Here is a 14,780-nt window from a genome sequence, read left to right on the forward strand (position 1 = left end):
CTGCAAATGGCATTATTTCATTCTTTTAATAGTTGAGTGATATTCCTTTGTATATATGTATCGAATCTTCTTTATCCATTCATCTCTTGATGGGCATTTAAGTTGCTTCCATGTCTTGGCTATTGTAAACAGTGCTGCAATGAGGGGTGCAAGTTTTTCTTCAGACATACACCCAGGAGTGGGATTGCTAGATCATATGGTAGCTCTATTTTTAGTTTTTTTTAAAAAATTTTTTAGTTTTTTATTTTTTTAATTTTAAAATCTTTAATTCTTACATCCGTTCCCAAACATGAACCCCCCTCCCACCTCCCTCCCCATAACATCTCTCTGGGTCATCCCCATGCACCAGCCCCAAGCATGCTGTATCCTGCGTCAGACATATTTTTAGTTTTTTAAGGAACCTCCATACTCTACCAATTTACTTTTCCACCAGCAGTATAGGAGAGTTCTATTTTCTCCACAAAATCTCTGGCATTTACTGTAAATTTTTTGATGATGGCCAGTCCGACTGGTGAAAATGATATCCCACGGTAATTTTGATTTGCATTTTTCTAATAATTAGTGATGTTGTGCATCTTTTCCTGTGTTTGTTGAGCATCTGTATGTCTTCTTTGGAGAAATGTCTATTGCTCCAAAATGTCTTCTGCCCATTTTTTTTATTGCATTGTTTGTTTTTTGGATATTGAGCCACATGAGCTATTTGTAAATTTTGGAGACTAATTTCTTTTCAATCACACTATTTTGATTAGCATTTCTAGTTATCAGAGACTTCCTACATGGAAAGAATACATAGAATTCTAATATAGTGGTTTTTTTTTTTAAATATAATTTTTCTTAGCAATGGGTTGTCTTTTGAGAATGTGAAACCTTAGGTAATTAGTAACAATAAATGAGGTTGTTTTGTGTGTGTGTGTGTGTGTGTGTGTGTATGTGTGTGTGTGTGTGAAGTAGGTAGCATCTGGCCTTAATTTGGTCCAGTTGGTGATTCCTTTGGACGGTGATGGCTCACTTATATATTTAGTGCATAAGAAAGAGGAAAACAGTGCCACTTACATTTCCTCCCTTTATTAAGAATATAAAAGCTTCATTGTCCATCAACAAATGAGTGGATACAGAAGTTGTGGTACATATACACAATGAAATACTACTCAGCCATACATGAGAATGAAATTTTGCCATTTGCAACAACATGGTTGGACTTGGAAGGTACTATGCTAAGTGAAATGTCAGACAGAGAAAGACAAATACTGTTATATCATTTATATGTGGAATCTAAAAAATGGAACAACTAGTGAATATGATGAAAAAGAAACATATTCACAGATACAGAGAACAAACTAGTGTGTACCACTGGGGAGTTGGAAGTGGAAAGGGGCAATATAGGGGTAGGGGATTAAGAGGTAAAATCTATTAGGTATAAAATAATCTAAAAGGATATACAGTGTGGGGAATATAGCCAATATTTCATAATAACTATAAATGAGATGTACCCTTTAAAATATGAATCATTATATTGTATATCTATAACATATAATACTGTACATCAACTATACTTCAATAGACAAATTAATTTTAAAAAAGCCTCTTAATCTTCCCCTATGTTTAGTAAGCCAGACCTGTGTCACATGGCATTCCCAACTGTAAAGTACACTGAGAAATTATTTATATTTAGAAACCTTTACAGTTATACTCAAACAAGGAGTTTGGGAATACTGGCCACAATCTATGCCAAAATAATAAATATAATTTGATTATGGAATTTTATGTCAATGGAATAGAAGAATCAATATTTTAAAGAAGTAAAATTTCCCTAATAGACTCCAGCCAACATTCCAACAGGTTTTCCTGGAGGAAAGTAACAGGCTATTTCCAATGTTTTTATGGAAAATCAAAAGCTGTGAATAAACAGGGCAGTCTTGAACAAGAACAAAGCTGGGAAATATGTTCTTCCAGATACAAACTTTATCTGGAAGTAAAGATAAAGTTTACTTTATCAGATACAAACTTTATTACATAACCATAGTATTTAAGACCAAAATAGTAACAAAAGAATGCACGAATAGAACCATGAAACAATGGTTTTCAGAAAGCAATCACACATATGATCTCCTGATTTAAACAGAGTTGACATAGCAGTGTGGAGGGAAAAGGATGGTCATTTAAACACAGGGTGCTAGGTTAAAAAGCTAGCTGTAATTAAAAATAAACTATAATTCCTATCTTCTACTATACACTAAAATGCCAGTTCAAAATAGATTATGGATTTAATATGAATGCTAAAACAATAAAGCTTTTGGAAACTTGTAGAATAAATCTCTCTATCTCACCTGTAAGAAGTACCTGAATATTGAAGTCTCTACCCATTTTGTTAGGAGGAACTAGATTTGGTTTCTTGGGATTATAACATTAATTGATTGTGTTAGGAGAGTTGGATAGGTCTGAGAGAAATGAATCTCTAAAGTCAAAGTATTGAACACATGTAGAGAAGTCGCCTGCAACCTTTATACTTTTACTCCCATTTCATGTCCAGGGTATTACACAGAGGGTGATTTTGTAGTAGTTATGTGGCCCTAGGTGGGACAGATGTCTGAAATTGGTCAGGTTTGTTTAAGTCATCTAAGATTTTATGATTGATTGCTTAATCTAAGAAATGTGCTGAAAGAAAAATTCTCATTTATTTTGGACCACTGCTTTTCATGATCAGAATAAAATTATATAATTGTTTTTTTTCTTCAGGTTCATGTTTTGCTAGAGCTTTTTAAAGCAAACATTAATAAATGTTAAATGTTAATTTATCTGTGCAATAATATTTTCTCCTTCAGTTCAGTTCAGTCGCTCAGTAGTGTCCGACTCTTTGCAGCCTCATAAACTGCAGCACATCAGGCCTCCCTGTCCATCACCAACTCCCAGAGTTCACCCAAACTCATGTCCATTGATTTGGTGATGCCATACAACCATCTCATCCTCTGTTGTCCCCTTCTCCTCCTTCCCTCAATCTTTCCCAGCATCAGGGTCTTTTCAAATGAGTTAGCTCTTTGCTTCAGATAGCCAAAGTATTGGAGTTTCAGTATCAACATCAGTTCTTCCAATGAACACCCAGGATTTATCTCCTTTAGGATGGACTGTTTGGATCTCCTTGCAGTCCAAGGGACTCTCAAGAGTCTTCTCCAACACCACAGTTCAAAAGCATCAATTCTTCGGTGCTCAGCATTCTTGATAGTCCAACTATCGCATCCATACATGACCACTGGAAAAACCATAGCCTTGACTAGACAGACCTTTGTTGACAAAATGTTTCTGCTTTTCAATATGCTGTCTAGGTTGGTCATAACTTTCCTTCCAAGGAGTAAGCATCTTTTAATTTCATGGCTGCAATCACCATCTGTAGTGATTTTGGAGCCCTCAAAATAAAGGCAGCCACTGTTTCCACTGTTTCCCCATCTATTTGCCATGAAGTGATGGGAACAGATGCCATGATCTTAGTTTTCTGAATGTTGAGCTTTAAGTCAACTTTTTCACTCTCCTATTTCAGTTTCATAAGAGGCTCTTTATTTCTTCTTTGCTTTCTGCTATAAGGGTGGTGTCATCTGCATATCTGAGATTATTGGTATTTCTCCCAGCAATCTTGATTCCAGCTTGTGCTTTCTCCTGCCCAGCATTTTTCATGATGTACTCAGTTCAGTTCAGTTCAGTTCAGTCTCAGTCGTGTCCCACTCTTTGCGACCCCATGAATCGCAGCACGCCAGGCCTCCCTGTCCATTACCAACTCCTGGAGTTCACTCAGACTCACATCCATCGAATCCGTGATGCCATCCAGCCATCTCATCCTCAGACGTCCCCTTTTCCTCCTGCCCCCAATCCCTCCCAGCATCAGAGTCTTTTCCAATGAGTCAACTCTTCGCATGAGGTGGCCAAAGTACTGGAGCTGCATATAAGTTAAATAAGCAGAGCGACAATATACAGCCTTGACATACTCCTTTTCCTGTTTGGAACCAGTCTGTTGTTCCATGTGCAGTTCTAACTGTTGCTTCGTGACCTGCATACAGGCTTCTCAAGAGGCAGGTCAGGTGGTCTGGTATTCCCATCTCTTAAGAATTTTCCACAGTTTATTATGATCCACACAAAATATACAAATAACTAAGCCTTCTTCAAAGAGGGTTCCTGAGACAGACAAGTGACTCTATATTACAGGATGGGAAGTCATGAGTACTGCTATTGCAGTGAAAATGAAGTGAAAGTGAAAGTCTCTCAGCCATGTCCAGCTCTTTGCGACCCCATGGACTATACAGTCCATGGAATTCTCCAGGCCAGAATACTGGAGTGGGTAGACATTCCCTTCTCCAGGGGATCTTCCCAACTCGGGAGTCAAAACAAGATCTCCCACATTTCAGGTGAATTCTTTACCAGCTGAGCCACAAGGGAAGCTCAAGAATACTGGAATGGGTAGCCTGTTCCTTCTCCGGGGGAACTTCCTGATCTAGGAATTGAACTGGAGTTTCCCGAATTGTATTTACTAACTGAGCTCTCAGGGAAGCCTGCCATTGCAGTGTTATGGCTAAATTGCCGTGGAAGTTTAGGGACAGCAAAGTATTCCTTCCAGCTGAGCTATCAGAGGCAATTTTGTTAGAAACTGACATTTTACTAAGGGGTAGGTATTTGGGATTTGGAATCACAGAAATGTAGTATGAGGCGTTCCTGGCAGTGGAAAGACCATGAACAGAGATAGAAGTGGGAAGTAGATATGTTCCAATTGCAAGTTATTATTTAAATAATTCTGTAAAGTAATTAGAATTATTATATAGGAACCTGTAGATTATAGTAACAAAATTAATTACAGAAGCAAATGAGGTTACTTTTTAATAAAGAGAAAGAATAAAGTATCTATAACTAGACAGATGCCAATTTGGTATTTCTGTGATGAAACTGACAAAGAGAAATAAAGGTTCACCTCATTCACAATTGTTAAAATGTGACAAAATACTTAGAAATCATTCTTTCACATTCTGCCTTTTAAATATATCCCCAATGCAACAAAATGCCGCACTTAAATATCACAATAAAAATTATACACATTCTTTGTATAGCATATGTATTTAAATGAGTATGACTGTATACTCTAGTTTTTCTAGTAAGAAATCACTCAGGGAAGCTTTAAGCAAAAGTAGGTTACATAGGATGAATAGGCATTTCATATTGCCTGATACTTCTCTCTTGCAGTAACTTAATTTTATTTTATATGAAGTCGGTCACTTTGTACAGATATAAACTTTCTGTTGGGCACTGTTCTCCCTTGACATCCATGTCATATTGGCTGCTTGTTGTAATATTCTTTCTCTAATCCTCAGCAGTTTGCCTATCATCTCAATTTGTAAAATAAAGGAGTTTTGCCTCTCTCATGCATTACAGATTGGTACCAGCAATGATTATGTATTACCTCTAATTGTCTACTTTTTATACTCAAAGACATCAAAAGGAATTTTCCTTCCTATATTTCAGAGCATATTAAAACCACACATTTATTTGTAGCATTATTTCAACCTCATTTCATGTGAAGCTTTATGAAGTAGGTCAAACAGGAAAGAAAAACAGCTTGATAAGGAGTATGAACCTGATATTAGTTTAGCAAAGGATAAATTGTACGAAATTGACTTGAGTCTCATCTGTCTCATTGCTGACAATTTTTAAAAAGATTTCCCCATCATTTTTAGATAAATATAATGAATATAAAAGGATTCTGATATTGACATCTTAGACACATGCCAGATAGATGCAGTTTACTAGGCTATGTGGAAAAACAGAATTTGTGAAAAGTTTATCTTGAAGGCAAAGTCTAGCTTAGAATGAGATGCTGTTGGATTTTAAGGTTTTATATGGTGTCTTTTAGTCCTCTTCTGTTGGAGAAGGGCTTCCTTGGTGGCTCAGATGGTAAAGAATCTGCTGCAATTCAGGAGGCCTGGGTTTGATCTCTGGGTCAAGAAGATCCCCCAGAGAAGGGTATGGCAACCCACTCCAGTATTCTTGCCTGAAGAATTCTATGGACAGAGGAATCTGGGTGGCTACAATCCATGGGGTCACAAAGAGTCGGACATGACTGAGCGACTAACACTACTGGAGAAGCTATCCACATGTCAGAGGTAGAGGTGTAGTTAAGAAGTTGGATGAGGGCGGCAAGTATGTAGAATTTATGTAGATAGGAGTAAATCACATCAGAGCTCCTGAATTGCTGCATTCTTACATAAATTTTTGTTTTCCTTGAGTTCAGTAATTATCTTTTTCTTTCTTTGAATAACTTGCAATGTGAGTATCACATAGTGATATATCTTTGAATTCTTTCCCAGAACTATAATTTCTCCTAAATGTTTAAATTTTCAGGTTATATCCTTAAAGCTTTCCTTTTTCATCATCCTGGGGTTTTGTTTTCTTTTCTCTCATGTGGTGTACTGGATCTTTTTTTTTTTTTTTTCTGATTTGCTTAAGAAAAGTAAATCTGAAAACACGAGAAATCCATGTTTAAAAATATGTATTTTCTTCCATCACACTAGACTGAGAGGATGTATCAGCACAGAATTCTTAGCCAAAAATTATTTTCTTTAAATGATTGAAAACATCCTCCATTGTCTTGCTTCTAGTGGGACATTTCTTTCTTGAGCTTTCATAACAATATGCGTTGGCATGAATCATGTTTCATCTCCTTTACTGGGCACTTGATGAGTTTTCTGATAAAAAAGCTCATATCCTTCATATATCCTTCTAGAATCTTTTGGAAATTGTTTTCTTAGTAATGTACTCCTCTATTTGTCTATTCTCTCTTTCTGAAACTATAGTTGTTGAGATGTTGCATGTCCTGAATTGATCCACTTGTCATTCTGTTTACCATCTTTCTTTCCTTATTTCAAAGGCTTCCTAACTGTATCTCAACTCTACTTCTTGAATATCTTTTTTTTTCAATCATGACTTTTAAAGTTAGTTGGGGATATTATACTGTAAAAAAAAAAAACCTTTTTGTTTTAATTTGTTTGTTTAAGACTTTTTCCTTTGACCATTCCGATACCAAAAATAGGACCAATTATTAAACTGTGGTGTAGTCATACAGTTGAGCATTGTACAATAATAAAATGAGTGGAAAAACAGCCAATACAGCCATCATGTGAAGATTTTGAGATTTTTAACCTGGATCTATCCCATACATTTCTTATATAAAAGACATATTCACATAAGAATGCATGTAGTATAATTTAATGTATATAAAGTTCAAGAAAGGACAAAGGTTAAGTAATATATTAGTTTAAAATTATTCTAAAGTGTTTTAACCAAAAATGAATAGGCATCACAGGTACAAATGTAGAAGTGGCAGGCTTCTGAGGGAATGTGTTGGGAACAGGTGCACAATGGGCTTTAAATTTATGCTAACATGGAGGTTGAGTACATGGGTATTCATCATATTATTCTTAATGAACAGAAATGGTTTAATTATTAATATTATTTTATATGTATTTTCTTACTGAAATAAAACAGAGAAACTGTTGGGCTCCGGATATTTGATGTTTTATGTATAAGAGGTAAGATGTAAGGGAATGAGTCTGGGTTGCGTTAGAGGATCATAAATAAGGAAAAAAAATGAGAAGGAAACTTCCAGAAGGAATGAGTCACAAAGCAGTAAAGGCTTTATATACATAGCCTGCACAGTTACATTGAAAGCAAGACCATTGACCCCTATTTTGATACAGAGTGAAAAAGAATAGAGATCCATTTGGAAAGTTTCCTTTTATCATCTGGAACCTGACAAAAACCAACCAGTTTTTGTCAACACTAGCTTTTTGAAAGAAAAACTTCATCTTGAACTGCTGAGAAGAGGTGACAGGAGCCTATGTCCACACTCTTAATATGTTAAGAGAAAGCAAGTAGGATTTCTTCCATGCTAGCACCAAAGAATTGATGCTTTTGAACGGTGGTGTTGGAGAAGACTCTTGAGAGTCCCTTGGACTGCAAGGAGATCCAACCAGTCCATTCTGAAGATCAGCCCTGGGATTTCTTTGGAAGGAATGATGCTACAGTTGAAACTCCAGTACTTTGGCCACCTCATGCGAAGAGTTGACTGATTGAAAATGACTCTGATGCTGGGAGGGATTGGGGGCAGGAGGAGAAGGGGACGACAGAGGATGAGATGGCTGGATGGCATCACTGACTCGATGGACATGAATCTGAGTGAACTCCGGGAGTTGGTGATGGACACGGAGGCCTGGCGTGCTGCGATTCATGGGGTCGCAAAGAGTCGGACATGACTGAGCGACTGAACTGAACTAAACGGAAGGTACAAAGACCGAAGGCACGAAGAGAAGGGGATGACAGAGGATGAGATGGTTGGATGATATCACTGATTCAATGCACATGAGTTTGAGTAAACTCCGGGAGTTGGTGATGGACAGGGAAGCCTGGCGTGCTGCAGTCCACGGGGTCACAAAGAATTGGACAGGACTGAGCAACATAACTGAACTGAAGGCAGTGCAATTAAAATCCTGAACCTGTCAGCTTAAGCTAAGCAGGAACAGACTGGGTCAGTATTTGGTGATGTCTCTGAGGAACACCTTCTGTAGAATAGCTATTTTAAGAACTAATTCAACAACAGGGCTACTTTGAAGTCAGTTCTGAACCAGCCTTCTGGCCAGGTGTTCAGAGAGTGCTCTACCAGTGGAAATGCTGCGTTAGTGATGATTCTCACTTTCGCTTAGTTATATTTGAGATCGTTATTCATCATGGGAGACTTGGCTTTACTGTGCAAGGTGATCATCACCTGCAGTCCTGGAATGAGTAATATTCAAACTGAAACCTGTTGGGAGAATGCTGTTTACTATTCAGTTAGTAAGGCAGCATTTACACTTTGTCCTCTTCCTCTGATCCTCCAATGCCCAAGATGTTCTGAAAAAAGAAGGAAAGAAAGAATAGGCCACTTGCCTCATGGGATATCGTATAAAAACCACAAACAAATGCAAAGCAAGTGGTGACAGGGAAAAAAATTCCACTAAACCGATATTTGATATCTCAAGGGAAAAAAAATAAAATGGAAGTAAGCTTCATTATGAAAAGGGTGAATGGAGCCATTTAAAAAGAGCCACATATTTAATAATATACTGTTAATGGTCTTATACAAGTTGTATGAACTACTGTGAAAAAATAAGTAGTTATTTAGATGAGTGAGGGTGGCAAGATATAATAATATTATGTAAGTATTTAAAAATTTCATCCCCCTCACTCAGGAAGACTCTGTATTTGCCTCCCTGACTTTTGTTGTTGGCTTAGATAATAGATAAGAGGAGATGACATGATTATATCTGGAACACTACCGATAAGCAAATAAGGCAGGTGACCAAGTGATCCTTTCAAGGGGTCGGGGTGGGGGGAAGGTGAGAGGCTGGAGAAACGTTGACAAAACTTCCAAGCTGCAAAAGACTCCATTGATGGATGCTAAGGAGAGAGTCTCTGCAAGTTGATGCAGTGGACAGGAGTGGATTGAGAATACATGCATGGATAGGGAAGAGTGAGAATATATGCATGGCCAGAAAGTTAGGGAGACAGCAACATAGCGAAGTGGGAGCAGTTTGTCTTATGAATAAATACTTTGAGAGCTAGATGACTAGTAGTTCTACTGTAGACTGCAGTTCAGTTCAGTTCAGTCACTCAGTCATGTCCAACTCTTTGCGACCCCATGAACTGCAGCACGCCAGGCCCCCCTGTCCATCACCAACTCCCGGAGTTCACTCAAACTCACGTCCATCGAGTCAGTGATGCCATCCAGCCATCTCATCCTCTGTCATCCCCTTTTCCTCCTGCCCCCAATCCCTCCCAGCATCAGAGTCTTTTCCAATGAGTCTTCTCATGAGGTGGCCAAAGTACTGGAGTTTCAGCTTTAGCATCGGTCCTTCCAAAGAAATCCCAGGGCTGATCTCCTTCAGAATGGACTGGTTGGGTCTCCTTGCAGTCCAAGGGACTCTCAGGAGTCTTCTCCAACACCACAGTTCAAAAGCATCAATTCTTTGGCGCTCAGCTTTCTTCACAGTCCAAGTTTTGCATCCATACATGACCACTGGAAAAACCGTAACCTTGAATAGACAAACATTTGTTGGCAAAGTAATGTCTCTACTTTTGAATATGCTATCTAGGTTGGTCATAACTTTTCTTCCAAGGAGTAAGCATCTTTTAATTTCATGGCTGCAGTCACCATCTGCAGTGATTTTGGAGCCCCCCAAAATAACATCTGACACTGTTCTGCTGTTTCCCCATCTATTTCCCATATTGTACAGGAGACCATCCACATGAAAATGAAATGTAAAAAAACAAAATGGCTGTCTAGGAAGGCCTTACAAATAGCTTTGAAAAGAAGAGAAGTGAAGAGCAAAGGAGAAAAGGAAAGATATAAACATCTGAATGCAGAGTTCCAAGGAATAGCAAGGAGATATTAGAAAGCCTTCCTCAGCGATCAATGCAAAGAAATAGAGGAAAACAACAGAATGGGAAAGGCTAGAGATCTCTTCAAGAAAATTAGTGATACCAAGGGAACATTTCATGCAAAGATGGGCTCAATAAAGGACAGAAATGGTATGGACCTAACAGAAGCAGAAGATATTAAGAAGAGGTGGCAAGAATACACAGAAGAACTGTACAAAAAAGATCTTCATGACCAAGATAATCACGATGGTATGATCATTCACCTAGAGCCAGACATCCTGGAATGTGAAGTCACGAGGGCCTTAGAAACCATCACTACGAACAAAGCTAGTGGAGGTGATGGAATTTCAGTTGAGCTGTTTCAAATCCTGAAAGATGATGCTGTGAAAGTGCTGCACTCAATATGCCAGCAAATTTGGAAAACTCAGCAGTGGCCACAGGACTGGAAAAGGTCAATGTTTATTCCAATCCCAAAGAAAGGCAATGCCAAAGAATGCTCAAACTACTGCACAATTGCACTCATCTCACATGCCAGTAAAGTAATGCTCAAAATTCTCCAAGCCAAGCTTCAGCATTCTGTGAACCGTGAACTTCCAAATGTTCAAGCTGGTTTTAGAAAAGGCAGAGGAACCAGAGATCAAATTGCCAACATCCGCTGGATCATCAAAAAAGCAAAAGAGTTGCAGAAAAATATCTATTTCTGCTTTATTGACTATGCCGAAGGCTTTGACCGTGTGGACACAATAAACTGGAAAATTCTGAAAGAGATGGGAATACCAGACCATTTGACCTGCATCTTGAAAAACCTGTATGTAGGTCAGGAAGCAACAGTTAGAACTGGATATGGAATAACAGACTGGTTCCAAATAGGAAAAGGAGGACGTCAAGGCTGTTTATTGTCACCCTGCTTGTTTAACTTATATGCAGAGGATATCATGAGAAATGCTGGGCTGGATGAAGCACAAGCTGGAATCAAGATTGCCAGGAGAAATATCAATAACCTCAGATATGCAGATGACACCACCCTCATGGCAGAAAGTGAAGAGGAACTAAAAAGCCTCTTGATGAAAGTGAAAGAGGAAAGTGAAAAAGTTGGCTTAAAGCTCAGCATTCAGATTGCAGTTAAGATGAATTGAAAAAAAAATTCATTGGTTATAGTTGCTTTGGGCTTCCCTGGTTGGTTAGATGGTAAAGAATCCACCTTTGATGCAGGACACCCTGGTTTGATCCCTGGGTTGGGAAGATCCCCTGGAGAAGGAAATGCTATCCACCCTAGTATTCTTACCTGGTGAATTCCATTGCAAAGAGACAGATTTGACTGAACTACTAACACACATAGTTGCTTTACAGTGTTGTGTTAGTTTCCACTCTCAGTTCAGTCAGTTCAGTCGCTCAGTCGTGTCTGACTCTTTGCGACCCCATGAATTGCAGCACGCCAGGCATCCCTGTCCATCACCAACTTCCAGAGTTCACTCAGACTCACCTCCATCGAGTCAGTTATGCCATCCAGCCATCTCATCCTCTGTCGTCCCCTTCTCCTCCTGCCCCCGATCCCTCCCAGCATCAAAGTCTTTTCCAATGAGTCAACTCTTCACGTGAGGTGGCCAAAGTACTGGAGTTTCAGCTTTAGCATCATTCCTTCCAAAGAAATCCCAGGGTTGATCTCCTTCAGAATGGATTGGTTGGATCTCCTTGCAGTCCCAGGGACTCTCAAGAGTCTTCTCCAACATCATAGTTCAAAAGCATCAGTTCTTCGGCACTCAGCTTTCTTGACAGTCCAACTCTCACATCTATACATGACCACTGGAAAATCCATACAGCAAAGTAATTCAGTCATATGTACACATATATCCCCTCTTCTTTTGAATTTCCTTCCCATTAGGTCACCACAGAGCATTGTTTAGAGTTCCCTGTTTGGTACTCTGTTTGGTAATGTTTGGTAATGAGAAATTAGTTTCTCATTAATTATCTATGAATTTTTAATGCATTTTGGTTGTCAGACTAATGGTTTAAACTTGTTTGTCTTTCTGTTTGTCTGTCTAAACTGTGCCCAGTTTAGCTTAGAGGAAGGACAGGTATATTCAGGGGTGATAGTCAAAATAATACACGTTGGGCATAGGCCAATAATATGTTAACTGACCTGTAAGAACTGAGGGCAGCCATTATGCTGAACTGGTGTGTACCCTACTTGTCACCATCAGTCTTAGATTTTATTTTATTTATTTTTACTTATTTTTAAATTTTTTCTTATTCTTTTCTCATTGATTTTTAAAAAAAAAAATTTAAAAATATTTTTATTTTTTCTTTATTTTACTTTACAATACTGTATTGGTTTTGCCATACATTGACATGAATCCACCACAGGTGTGCATGCGATCCCAAACATGAACCCCACTCCCACAACATCCCTCTGGGTCATCCCCGTGCACCAGCCCCAAGCATGCTGTATCCTCTTAGTTTTTAAGTTACTGTTAAGAACTATTAAGATATCAGTATTTTGTTATTTGTTGCTTTAAACGGAGTCAAATAGTGAATATTTTAGTTTTATAAATCACATCATAATATTATCATTTTTCATGATCATTAGGTATTTGAAGCTACAGAATTGAATGAAATGATATTAAGCCTCAAGTGCTATAATGCTGCATTGTGCTCTTCATATAATTGAGAACAAAGTTTGAGGACCCTGAGAATACAGATAATCGGGCTTGGATTTTTATAACCCTGATTATTTTTCCAGATATCAATGATGCAAAAATATTGAAAAGGGGTTTTTTTAGAAATATAACTAGTAGACCGTAAAATAGCAAGTGTACATTTACTAACTTTTTTTGCCATTTTAAATAAATTCTGTTAGTCTCTAAATAAGGAAAAATTGTTTTTACTCGGATTGATATAAAAGTTTATAAGAAAAGAATTTTCTGATTATCAATTACTAAATCAATCTAATAATTTTAAAAACATGAATTATTCTGAATGAAAACTTCGTGTATGGTATTGCAATCATTTTTTTAATACTGAAAAATGCAGCATTAATAAAAAATTATTAAGAGGTAATGAGTAGCATTTTTCCTGGGTGAAATCTGTGAAATTAATATATTTGAATTGGAATGACTAATAACTTAGTAAAAAACATTAAAAAATACATGATCATTCAGAACAAAAGTTTTTGTCTTTCTTAGACACTTAGTGCTGTGGATTTAAGCAAAGAATGTTTGGATTCAACCCACACACCTGAGCAACTCATTGGTCGGCCCAACCTGGTGGGAGGCAGATGTGAGTTGGACTGGGTCAAGATGGCAGTGCTGGTGGTGCAGGCAGTGAGAGCTTCATCTGGGTGCTTTCCTAGTATGTCTCAAATCACATGTCAGCACAGAGAAGGAGGAGGTGATGGGGTTGTGCATAGGGGCGTTGAATGGTGATTTAAGTAGTGACTCCAAATTTACATATACTGGAACTGAAATCTGTACTGTTGCTGAAAAGTTGACATCAACATAAGTGTTCATGTTCATTTTGTCATCATCTTGCAATGTTCTGATAAGAGGAAGGATAGAGTGGAAATTTCTCCAAATAGTTGTCTGTGGCCTCAACAGAGGTAGAGAGATTGGCTGAACTAACAGGTCACCCGATGAGAGTTGCAGGCTGGTATTATTTCCATCCTCATATAACTGTTTGGCCTTCACTTGTTGATTTTCACACCAAGCCATGTACCAGATGTTGGATCAAGGAGTTGTCAAGCTTATATTTTCCTGTTTCATAGGAGATAAATGTACAAAGACTGGATGGGTAATCTACACTTGCTTTCAATTCATACAGGTCCAAAAGAGCTCAGAATATGAGTGAATTGGAATCCCAATTTATATTGTACCTCATGTGACTATTGGAGAAAGGTCCATATGGACCTTTGTAGGCAAAGTGATGTCTCTGTTTTTTCAATATGCTGTCTAGGTTGGTCATAGCTTTTCTTCTAAGGAGCAAGCATCTTTTAATTTCATGGCTATAGTCACCATCTAAAGTGATTTTCTCAGCCAAGAAAATAAATTCTGTCACTGTTTCCATTCTTTCCCCATCTGTTTGCCATGAAGTGATAGGACCGGATGCCATGATTTTTATTTTTTAAATGTTGAGTTTTAAGCCAGCTTTTTTATTCCCCTCTTCCATCAAGAGGATCTTTAATTCCTCTTCACTTTCTTCCTTGGTGTCATCTGCATATCTGAGGTTGTTGATATTTCTCCCAACAAACTTCATTCCAGCTTGTGCTTCATCTGGCCCAGCATTTTGCATGATGGACTCTGCATGTAAGCTAAATAAGCAGGGTGGCAATATACAGCCTTAAC

The 14,780-nt window shown here is 38.1% G+C and overlaps 1 pseudogene; it reads left to right on the forward strand.

The window, feature by feature from the left end:
* Window positions 1–13,739: 13,739 nt before the first annotated feature.
* LOC138439047 (lys-63-specific deubiquitinase BRCC36 pseudogene) lies at window positions 13,740–14,391 on the forward strand (annotated as a pseudogene).
* The last annotated feature ends 389 nt before the right edge of the window (window positions 14,392–14,780 follow it).

Source organism: Ovis canadensis, chromosome 4 (genome assembly GCF_042477335.2).
Source record: "Ovis canadensis isolate MfBH-ARS-UI-01 breed Bighorn chromosome 4, ARS-UI_OviCan_v2, whole genome shotgun sequence".
Classification (NCBI taxonomy): Eukaryota; Metazoa; Chordata; class Mammalia; order Artiodactyla; family Bovidae; genus Ovis; species Ovis canadensis.